The sequence below is a fragment of the Nerophis lumbriciformis genome, linkage group LG35 (genome assembly GCF_033978685.3).
Source record: "Nerophis lumbriciformis linkage group LG35, RoL_Nlum_v2.1, whole genome shotgun sequence".
In the NCBI taxonomy this organism is placed as follows: domain Eukaryota; kingdom Metazoa; phylum Chordata; class Actinopteri; order Syngnathiformes; family Syngnathidae; genus Nerophis; species Nerophis lumbriciformis.
Window position 1 is genome coordinate 587268 of NC_084582.2, and position 12298 is coordinate 599565.

At 41.4% G+C, this 12298-nt stretch overlaps 2 protein-coding genes across 3 annotated transcripts in view; one reads left to right on the forward strand and one right to left on the reverse strand.

Moving 5' to 3' along the window:
• nr3c1 (nuclear receptor subfamily 3, group C, member 1 (glucocorticoid receptor)) overlaps positions 1 to 9191 on the reverse strand; it is a 67357-nt gene extending 58166 nt beyond the window's left edge. Inside the window, exon 1 of the mRNA XM_061928033.2 lies at positions 9049 to 9191. The gene's annotated coding sequence lies outside the window, so the exon portion shown is untranslated. The remainder of the gene's footprint in view (positions 1 to 9048) is intronic.
• Positions 9192 to 9264: 73 nt separating this feature from the next.
• Positions 9265 to 12298, forward strand: part of LOC133575360 (BTB/POZ domain-containing protein KCTD16-like) — a 97942-nt gene continuing 94908 nt past the window's right edge. The window contains exon 1 of one of the 2 annotated variants that reach the window (XM_072912324.1): positions 9265 to 9402. The gene's annotated coding sequence lies outside the window, so the exon portion shown is untranslated. The remainder of the gene's footprint in view (positions 9403 to 12298) is intronic. The other variant, XM_061928036.2, reaches the window with a different exon arrangement.

Below are 12298 nucleotides of genomic sequence, written 5' to 3' on the forward strand. Positions count from 1 at the left end.
CTGCAACCGTAACCCGGAATAGGTTGATGAAAACCGTACTAATTACGGGAAAACCGGAGTAGTTGGCAGGTATGGATCATTCTGAGAGATGATCAGAGTCAAAAGGAGCTGATTAAAGATATTTGGACTACATTCACCAAGTAAACCAACTGTGCCCGCTCAAGAAGACACATGTACAGGCCTGTCTGAAGTTTGCCAATGAACATCTGAATGACTCAGGCTTGGGGGAATGTGGTGTGGTGTGATGAGACTAAAATTGAGCTCTTTAGATTGACTCGACTCAACAACACCATCACTACTACCATAAAAAGTGGAACTATTCTGCTTTGAAGCCGTTTGTCTGTTACCGGTACAGAAGAAGCACATTGCAATCCGCAAGTGGCCCTGCTAGTCTCTAGACCAGAGGTGTCAGAAGTGGGGCCCGTGGATCGAATTTGGCCCGTCGTGTCATTTTGTTTGGCCCGCTAAAGGGTGGCTACCAATTTGAATACATATTCATACTGCAAAAACCTGACAGCTCCAGAAATCACTGCAAAATCATCAGTGGTACAATTTTTATATTTACAGTAATTATAGCACTGTAAAAACTGGGATAAAAAAGTAGAAACTCCGTTGCCAGAATTGTATGAATTTATAGTATTGCACTTTTAAAAAATTACATTAGATATTTACGTTAAAAAAACGACAGCTATTTTATTTTATCCTAAAAGTGGTACCATTTTTACAATTTGCAGTAATGCACTGTAAAAAATGGCCATCGATTGTAGTTACAAACTGGCAGCTCAGTCATCAGAATTTTAATGTCAAAACAAGTGTTACAGGTTTCCAGTTTACAATAATTTGGTGAAAAAAACCACAGCACATTTAACGGCAAAATTCTGGAGAATGAGCTGCCACGATTTTTTACCGTAAAATCTAAAGATCCCCCCCAATCTTACTAGTTGCCATCTATTGAACCTGACACTCCCTACTACCTTATATTTACAGTATGGGTTCCCTCCGGGTACTCCGGCTTCCTCCCACCTCCAAAGACATGCACCTGGGGATAGGTTGATTGGCAACACTAAATTGGCCCTAGTGTGTGAATGTGAGTGTGAATGTTGTCTGTCTATCTGTGTTGGCCCTGCGATGAGGTGGCGACTTGTCCAGGGTGTACGCCGCCTTCCGCCCGATTGTAGCTGAGATAGGCTCCAGCGCCCCCGCAACCCCGAAGGGAATAAGCGGTAGAAAATGGATGGATGGATGGCGGTATGAGGCTAAGGTGAAGTTGGATAACCCCTTGAACGAATAATTATTTAGCCTAAGCCTCGTTTCAGCCACACTAAATCACCGTTTAAGGTTCCCCTCCTCGGACAATTTTTTTACACGGGTAAGTGCGCCGTCTATTTAAGTGAAAGTTAAAGTACCAATGATTGTCACACACACACTAGGTGTGGTGAAATTGATCCTCTGCATTTACCCATCCCCTTGTTCACCCCCTGGGAGGTGAGGGGAGCAGTGAGCAGCAGCGGTGGCCGCGCTCGGGAATCATTTTGGTGATTTAACCCCCAATTCCAACCCTTGATGCTGAGTGCCAAGCAGGGAGGTAATGGGTCTCATTTTTATAGTCTTTGGTACGACTCGGCCGGGGTTTGAACTCACGACCTACCGGATTTCTTGAATCTCCGGCTCTTAGCTTTTTGTATGGACTCATTGATCGTTTACAAACTAAGTTCGGAGAGGAATTGACGCCAGAAAGACTGCGCCCCACACAGGAAGTGACATCAGAAAGAACGCGCCACAGCCAGCTTCATAACAACCCGTTCGGTCCCTCGCCGGCAACCACTAGAAAGATGGAGGCGAATCATCCAGACATGCCAGTGTTTCTCCTTCTTGTACATGTACAGGCTCTTTTGGAAATCACACATGAATACTTTGAGAGAAGGAAACAGGTGATTGCAGCTAATTCAGATCTTAGACAGCAACATAGCAATGTTGAGCGACGGTTTTGGATAAGACCTGGAAGAACGACAGCCTGGTGGGATATGTTTGTCACCGAGTGTGTTGTGTCAGAGGAACGGCAAGAGAACTTTTGAATGTCCAGGTCAGTTGTGATTCTACTTAGTGAAAAACTTTGTCCATTTGTCGAGAGAGAGACGACAATGCGGGCTCCCGTGGACAAGGGAAGACTAGGAAAAATAGCGAATGCACTTGGACTGGCAAAACAGACTATCAGACATTGTCTGCCATGTATGTCGAACGATTACTCAACGTCTAGTTTTATACTCCGTAACTATTGTGAAGCCATGAAGTGGTTGCGGTCGTCAAGTACGACCGCCAATTTCAGCCTACAAGCACAGTGTCCTGTTGTTGGTTGTTGTAAAATGTTCTTTATCACATTGTTTACTTTCAAACGTCCATTAAAGATATGATTCATGTATGATGGCTCAGGTGTGATTCACTACAATAGTCTAACTGCTAATGGTGAGGCAAGCAAGCTTTACGTTAAAAGAAATGTGGCAATAGTCTACATTGAAACATAAGGTAAGGATACACTTCCAGGTCAGAGGTGACTATGACGCACTCATTTTTTCGCGCATGCGTACTAGGTCGCGTTGCGCCTGCGGACTGGGTCTTAAACGGTGTCATTGTTGTGTATGGACACGGATTAGGTTAGGTGGGATTTACCCTGGATAACCTTATCTGATAACTGATACAGTCTGCTTTGCCAGTCCAAAAGCATTCGCCGTTTTCCGTAGTCTTCCCTGGACAACCAGGTAACACAAAGCACACGCTACCATTTTTATCACATCCACGGGAGTGCGCATTCTTGTTGTCTCTCCTTCGACAAATGGCCAACGTTTTTCGGTAAGTAGAATCACAGCTGACTTAGACATTGGAAAGTGCTCTTGCCGTCTGAGAAGTGTTGTATCTGAAATAGCTGCAATCGCTTTCTCTTAGGTATTCATGTGTGATTTCCACAAGTGTCTGTACAGACGGAAGGAGAAACACGGGCATGTCTGGATGACTCGCCTTCATATTTCCAGTGGTTAGCTCCGAGTTACGAAACCGCTTTATTATGAAGCTGGCTGTGGCGCGTTCTTTCTGAGGTCACTTCCTGTGTGGGGCGCCGTCTTTCTGGCGTCGCTTCCTCTCCGAACTCAGTTTGTATACTGAGTTTCTTTTCTGTCGAGGACGTGAAGATATCTACCTATTCGGAATTATGACAACAGGACATCTGCTGATTGGAGTAAGCGTTGCTCTGGTTTGTCCAGAAATTGGAAGTTGCTGGCAGTCTTCAAAGTACCCCAAAGCTGCCACGAATGATTGGAGGATGCGAGAAGAACTGTGGACACTCTTGTGATTTGGATATCATCGGACTGTCTGCCTCGCAGGATTTTGGAGGACCAGTCATAGACAACCTGGAGTGAAAAGCAAATTTTCATTTTCACTCGCATACAAAACATTCTAACTTGGATTGTTTCCCTGGCTTCGAGACTCTCCCGAAGGACAGTGCAGCGAAGACACAACAAACTCCCTCCTTGTCTCTCATGGACACACACCTGTTGTTGTTGACTTTGGACTTATCGGCTGGACAAGAATCAAGGCCGCGGAACAGAGACACACTGTAGGCTTACATACAAACAACATGCATCCACAAAAATATACGCCAGCACAGTGACAGAGGGGGTTAGTGCATCTGCCTCACAATACGAAGGTCCTGAGTAGTCTTGGGTTCAATCCCAGGCTCGGGATCTTTCTGTGTGGAGTTTGCATGTCCTCCCCCTGACTGCGTGGTTCCCTCCGAGTACTCCGGCTTCCTCCCACTTCCAAAGACATGCACCTGGGGATAGGTTGATTGGAAACACTAAATTGGCCCTAGTGTGTGGATGTGAGTGTGAATGTTGTCTGTCTATCTGTGTTGGCCCTGCGATGAGGTGGCGACTTGTCCAGGGTGTACCCCGCCTTCCGCTCGATTGTAGCTGAGATAGGCTCCAGCGCCCCCCGCGACCCCAAAAGGGAATAAGCGGTAGAAAATGGATGGGTGGATGGACATACACCCCCCCAAACCCTCCAACCCAACGCCCTCGACCCAAATCCCATAGGCATGGTTAGCGCCGAGAGCTGCGGCCTACCACCATTACTCCGCCCCTTCCCTCTGTTGCTAGATATCTCGAGATGTATGTTGTAATATGTATATGTGCTTTGCTATGGAGGTTTTTTCCCACTCCAGACTGGGTCCCCTTAGGAGCCCAGTCTAGATTGTATTTTTTTTACTCATCCTTCCCCTGCGTTGTACCTTTTTCCCCATCTTTTACGGGGCGCCTTGTGGCGACCCATCAGCATTCCTGTTCTGTAACCCTGTACACTGTTTGTTTGTCTCATCTTGAACGGGTTTGTGTTGAAAACAAAGTTTCCTTGTACTTGTGCAATGACAATAAAGACATATCTATCTATCTGTATCTATCTATCTGTAAATATTTATTATTTATTTATTTATTATCTGTAAATGATCATTGAGTCCATACAGAGCTAAGAGCCGGAGATTTAAGAAATACACGGCGCACTTACCCGTGTAAAAAATGATCCAAGAAGGGGGACCTTAAACGCTGATTTAGTGTGGCTGAAACGGGGCTTAGGCTAAATAATTATTCGTTTCACCCGGTAACACCCGTTGTTGTAAAATTACAACGTTACCCTTAACCATCCTAAAAAACAATCTGTTTTACATTTTTTTTTAACCACATTTACATTGGGTCCTATTGTTCAGTCTCACAAGGCTATTGGATCGTACATTTGTTTATAAGTCACGTTTTCTGGCTATCAACTCACACAACCTCTCAAGGTTTCCTTCTAACAAAATCTATTGGACTGGATTCATCAGATTCAAGTAATTAAAATGTCTTTTATATTTTTTTCGATTGTTATTACAATGTCTAGAGCATGTACATAGTAGTTATCGTGGAACAGATGCATCAAATTTCATTTAGAGCTTGTTGTATAATTGTTGCAATTATACAACACTGGGTGAATGTGGTAGTCAAATAGCTGGCTTGTTGCAGTGGGCTCTAACAGGTTGCATTCCCTCCACTACATCACTGGCTTAAGTATTTTCTCTATACATGGATAGTATACATTCTACAGACGTTTTACAGACGACAGGGACTATTTTCAGGACTTTCACCACCAATTAAAGTCTTCATGACCAATCAATCAATCAATCAATGTTTATTTATATAGCCCTAAATCACAAGTGTCTCAAAGGGCTGCACACATGGGACTTAAATGCTTCTACTGAGGTAGCATCTCTAACTGTTACCGGGAGGGCATTCCATAGTACTGGAGCCCCAATAGAAAACGCTCTATAGCCCGCAGACTTTTTTTGGGCTCTGGGAATCACTAATAAGCCGGAGTTCTTTGAACGCAGATTTCTTGCCGGGACATATGGTACAATACAATCGGCAAGATAGGATGGAGCTAGACCATGTAGTATTTTATACGTAAGTAGTAAAACCTTAAAGTCGCATCTTAAGTGCACAGGAAGCCAGTGCAGGTGAGCCAGTATAGGCGTAATATGATCAAACTTTCTTGTTCTTGTCAAAAGTCTAGCAGTCGCATTTTGTACCAATTGTAATCTTTTAATGCTAGACATAGGGAGACCCGAAAATAATACGTTACAGTAATCGAGACGAGACGTAACGAACGCATGAATAATGATCTCAGCGTCGCTAGTGGACAAAATGGAACAAATTTTAGCGATATTACGGAGATGAAAGAAGGCCGTTTTAGTAACACTCTGAATGTGTGACTCAAACGAGAGAGTTGGGTCAAAGATAATACCAAGATTCTTTACTGAGTCGCTTTGTGTAATTGTTTGGTTGTCAAATGTTAAGGTGGTATTATTAAATAAATGTTGGTGTTTAGCAGGACAGATAATCAGCATTTCCGTTTTCTTAGTGTTGAGTTGCAAGAAGTTAGCGGACATCCATTGTTTAATTTCATTAAGACACGCCTCCAGCTGACTACAATCCGGCGTGTTGGTCAGCTTTAGGGGCATGTAGAGTTGGCTGTCATCAGCATAACAATGAAAGCTAACACCGTATTTGCGTATGATGTCGCCTAGCGGCAGCATGTAAATACTAAAGAGTGCAGGGCCAAGAACCGAACCCTGGGGGACTCCGCACGTTACCTTAACATAGTCCGAGGTCACATTGTTATGGGAGACGCACTGCATCCTGTCAGTAAGATAAGAGTTAAACCACGACAAGGCTAAGTCTGACATACCAATACGTGTTTTGATACGCTCTAATAAAATGTTATGATCGACGGTCCAATGTCATGAAAAGAAAAAAAGAGGGGGAAAAAGCGTTTTTGAAGAGTTTTATCTTGTTTCATATTTTTTATATTCATAAAAATATAACTAATGTGTGATTATTATTAATGGTATATGCCGTTATAGGGCTAAGTAAGCAATCAACCCTGCAAATGAACCCTTAGTTCAGGGGTGCTCATTACGTCGATCGCGAGCTACCGGTCGATCTCGGAGGGTGTGTCAGTCGATCACCAGCCAGCCATTAAAAAATAGTCCTAAAAATGAGCGATCATAAATCTTCACTATGACGTCACTTTCGTCACTTGATTGACATTCACGGCACCCGAGGGTCTTCTGAGATGACGCTGGCTGCTGCCAGCTCATTAAAATTACCGACTGGAAGGCGAGAAACAGACTCTGGCGCCGTACCTGTCGTCAAAACTCCAAAGACCGACTGCACAGTTGCACAATAAAAGCGCTTCTTCATCCTGCCTGCGCTACCAAAATAAGAGTCTCAAAAAGCTGGCGTGCACAAGCTAGCAAGCTACGGAGTTTGCCGACAATGTATTTCTTGTAAAGTGTATACAAAGGAGTACGGAAGCTGGATAAATAAAATGCCAAAAACCAACCACTTTCATGTGGTATTGGACAGAAAGGAGGACTTTTTTTCTCCTCCATTCGAAAATGCGGACCTTATCAGCACCACTGTCTGATTCCAATCAATGCAAGTCATCAGAATCAGGTAATACACCAACTTATATTCTTGTCTTCATGAAAGAAAGGAATCTATATGTGTTAAACATGCTTGTATTATCATTAACCACCTTTAAGTTGTTAACAATATTAACTATATGTGTTAAACATGCTTGTATTATCTTTAAACACCTTTAACTTATTAACAATATCAACTATATGTGTTAAACATGCGTGTATTATCTTTAAACACCTTTAACTTATTAACAATATCAACTATATGTGTTAAACATGCTTGTATTATCTTTAAACACCTTTAACTTATTACCAATATTAACTATAAGTGTTAAACATGCTTGTATTATCTTTAAACACCTTTAACTTATTAACAATATCAACTATATGTGTTAAACATGCTTGTATTATCTTTAAACACCTTTAACTTATTAACAATATTAACTATATGTGTTAAACATGCTTGTATTATCTTTAAACACCTTTAACTTATTAACAATATCAACTATATGTGTTAAACATGCTTGTATTATCTTTAAACACCTTTAACTTATTACCAATATTAACTATAAGTGTTAAACATGCTTGTATTATCTTTAAACACCTTTAACTTGTTAACAATATTAACTATGTGTTAAACATTCTTGTATTATCATTAAACACCTTTAATTTATTAACAATATTAACTATATGTGTTAAACATGCTTGCATTATCACTAAACATCTTTAACTTGTTAACAATATTAACTATATGTGTTAAACATGTTTGCATTATCTTTAAACACCTTTAACTTAACAATATTAACTATATGTGTTAAACATGCTTGTATTATCATTATTCACCTTTAACTTGTTAACAATATTAACTATATGTATTAAACAAACTTGTATTTTCATTAAACACCTTTAATTTATTAACAATATTAACTATATGTGTTAAACATGCTTGTATTATCATTAAACACCTTTAACTTGTTAACAAAAACATATGTTTCATAAATAAGTAAATATAAATGATATATATGAATGAGGTAGATCCCCACGACTTGATCAATTGAAAAGTAGCTCGCCTGCAGAAAAAGTGTGAGCACCCCTGCCTTAGTTGTTCAGACAACGTGAGTACAAATACAGAAATTCTGCTCCCATCAAAGCCCAATGTTGCAATATTACAAAATGTGTCTAAAAACATACATAAACATTTTTTTTCCAACCCTTTAATTTCTGCATCAAATACCTCCTACAACAACATCTTAAAGGTCAATTTAAAAAAAATTTTTTTTTTAGGTTTTTCTATATTTGGGTCTTACAGGGTTAAGGGGTGTGTTAGTGTAGACATAGCACTGAACTAAGTTATGTGTAGTGCTACACTAAAACTAAAAAGAAAAAACAATAACAAGTAGACAACTGGAGAAAAGAGGTGTAATGTAACACAGGCTGTTGTATTTTCTTTGACATAAGATCTATATTTGGTTTTTATCATGTAAAAATAGTAAAATGGCCCCCATCCTTTGATTTTTCAGTTTGTAAAACCCCTGATCTAAAGTTTAGATTTGAATCCTGAGATATGTGCAACCCGGGTTGCTAACAAGGGGTCCTCGGCGATCAGATATTTGTTTACCTCAATCAAACACAAAAAACACAGAAAGCCCCAATAGATTGTTTCGATCATGTTTCACTATATCTACCAAATAAAAACCTGGACTGTTTGCAAGTTTGGTCCCCCTAGAAAATCGTCAGGGGATCAAACGCTTATCCGATTTTATTTAACAGGCGAATTTGCGAAAGTTACCCAGCATGCACTCCGGCGCGGCTGTCATGACTAGCTCGCAGCAGCTAGCCGCCATGCCGAAGACAACGACATTAAAAAGAAGCACTTACGGTAAAAGAGACGCTTATTAACATTCACGAACGCTGCCACGCGTGGTGGGGGCAACGTGAATGGCGTACATTACAAAACGCGTCACTCGTATGTGACCGCTAGAATAGTACATTCATGACATTTAAGTCGCGTTTCGCCAGTAATTCATCGATGAAACGTTAGATTTTACCCTTGAAATGAATGCTCGTTGGTGGGAGCCTTCAGGTCGTCTGTCCACATTGTTATGGTTCAAAGTGGCCGACCACAACACGCCAATTCGGTATTTAATCCTTCCGCGTCGTATTCCTGTCGATGAAAACAAAGTTGAACATCGGGATGTGTATATTATATACACATATATTTCAAGTTCTCTCGCTTCTACACAACGCGAGAGTCGACTGCAAGTAAACAAGCTGAGCTGCCCAGCTAGCCGTTAGTGAAGGAGGCGCAACCTTCAAGCAAAACAGACAAAATGGAGAACCAAGCGAGCAAGTCCACACTGGCCTTGCTTGCAGCCTGGAGCGACATCTGTCGGGGAACATGGGTAACTACAGTCTCTATGTCGTAATGATTTTTTTTGATTGTTTGAAACTTGTATTAGTAGATTGCAGAGGTGGGACCAAGTCATTGTTTTGCAAGTCACAAGTAAGTCTCAAGTCTTTGCCCTCAAGTCCGAGTCAAGTCCCGAGTCAAGACAGGCAAGCCCCGAGTCAAGTCCAAAGTCAAGACTGGAAAGTCTCAAGTCAAGTCCTAAGTCCTGCATTTTGAGCTTCGAGTCCTTTCAAGTCCTTTTAACCACAGACTAATATATTAACACAGATTGTGTATGCTTTTCAAACGCTGTATTTATTTATTAAAACAAGTGCATTTTAAATTGCAGGAAAGAAAATTGTGCTGACATTGCACTTCATAATAGCACTATTAACCAGTCATTTTAAACATTAACTCATTCCTTTACAGAACAAACACATTGAAAAATAAAGTGCAAATGTATTTATTTGTACAAAAGTGTTAACATTAAAAAAACATGACATATACGTGAACATAACAAAAAAGTTGTACTTTTTATATGTCAGGGCCCTATGCTGCATTGCATTTGCAAAAGACCAAATTAGCCAAGAGTCTGTCAGTCATTTGTGCACGATGGGGGCGTAGTATGATGCCACCATGGCTGAAAACTCGCTCCACTGGAGCACTGGAGGCAGGCACTGCCAAGACTCTCATGGCCACTCGTAACAGTGAAGGAAGAGTCTTCATGTTCAATGCCCAGAACAAAAGGGGGGAGAGAGTTGTTTTGGGTTGGTGCACTACTTGTAAGTGTATCTTGTGTTTTTTATGTTGATTTAATTAAAAAAAGAAAAAAAAAGAAATTCTTGTGTGGCCCGATACCAATCGATTCACGGACCAGTAGCAGGCCGCGGCCCGGTGGTTGGGGACCACTGAGGTAAACAACCAACAGTATGTCAGAAAGCTAGCTAAAACGGTACACATATTCATAATATAGTATACATTTTAACTGACCTTTATTTTACTATTTTTGTCTTTTTTTAGGTGGCTAAAATACGCGGTGCTGCTGACCGCCGTCTAACGTTACGTGTGATATATTGACTAACGTAACCCTGCTTAAAAAAATCACTGAACAAAAAGTATGAATAAGGTAGTGAACTGCAACAGATTCCCGTGTTTGCAATAACGTTATAACGTTAGCAGTGAGTTTACAGCCTCACTGATTTAACTACACAGCAAATAAAAGTCACGTTACTTAGCCAATAAACGTTATCTTGCATTCAAAACTTACCGTTCTTTGTGCAACTTCAAATGCCGGACGAAGTTGGAAGTTGTTGCCTCTCCATCAGTCATTTTCGAACCGCATGTGTTGCATACTGCAAACCGTTTTGTGTTGACCACCTCGTAATTTTTATACCCAAACGAAATTATTTTAGGTATCATTTTTTGTTCACTGGCGTGTGGTTTGGACATGTCTTCTTCGTTGGTTGTCCTGCAATTTGATTGGATGAATGCGGTGTGATGAAAACAAAGTAGATCTAATTTGATTGGCTGTTGTACTGAGAGCACACCAGCTGACACACGCAACGCTGATAGACAAGTACACAATGAAAAATACAGAGCGCTCCCGAATAACTTTTTCATCTTTGGGTTTTGGGGAAAGTAGCAAGTCATGTCAAGTCATGTCAATTCAAAAGGCTCAAGTCCAAGTGAAGTCACAAGTCATTGATGTTAAAGTCGAAGTCGAGTTGCAAGTCTTTTTACATTTTGTCAAGTCGAGTCTAAAGTCATCAAATTCATGACTCGAGTCTGACTCGAGTCCAAGTCATGTGACTCGAGTCCACACCTCTGTTAATGACTTCTTGCTTTGATTGAAAGTCCAGTCTTGGAAAAAAAATCATTATTTTAGAAATCAAATTCTCCATTTTTATGGCGAAAAAGCATCACGGTTTCCAGAAAAGCGTAGCAGTTGTTGTCTGTTGTTTTCTCTTTCTACTCCTTCTCAATAGGTTGATTGGCAACACTAAAATTGGCCCTAGTGTGTGAATGTAAGTGTGAATGTTGTCTGTCTATCTGTGTTGGCCCTGCGATTAGGTGGCGACTTGTCCAGGGTGTACCCCGCCTTCCGCCCGATTGTAGCTGAGATAGGCTCCAGCGCCCCCCGCGACCCGAAGGGAATAAGCAGTAGGAAATGGATGGATGGATGGATGGATGCTCCTTCTCAACTCTGTGGTAATATTCTTTTCACCAAATACAACCAATAGCACGTTAATGTTAAATCTTACTTGTGAAAAGTAATCCCCCGATTCCTATTTTCAACAGTCCGCTCATTTGAGCAGGAAAACACTGACACCAGCCCCGCATCTTTGTTTTCTACCTGTCAACTGTCAGTTTAGGCCGCTCGCCGGCTCCTCATCACCACTTCAAGATGGCGGCCGAATTTCTTGCGTCACAACAGCCAATGCTGGGTTTACTTATAAGATGTCGATGGCCACCTGTGTCTGCTGAGTTATTTTACTCAGAAAACACGGAATTTCCGCAATTTTGACCATGAAAATGATCAAAATATACAGGAACCACACTGAAATCACATAGAAAGCATAGACCAAAAGAGTAATATTAAAACATATTTTATTTTATTACTTCGTTTTGGAACATCTCATGGCTACGCCTTTTACCCCCCTAGTGGCAAGGTGAGGCACTGCCTCACTTGCCTCCCCCTGACAGCACGTCACTGATCTCAGCTGCGTTCTGGCGGAAGGCGGGGTACACCCCGGACAAGTCGCCACCTCATCGCAGGGCCAACACAGATAGACAGACAACATTCACACTAACATTCACAATTTAGTGTTGCCAATCATCCATCCATCCATCTTCTTCCGCTTATCCGAGGTCGGGTCGCGGGGGCAGCAGCTTAAGCAGGGAAGCCCAGA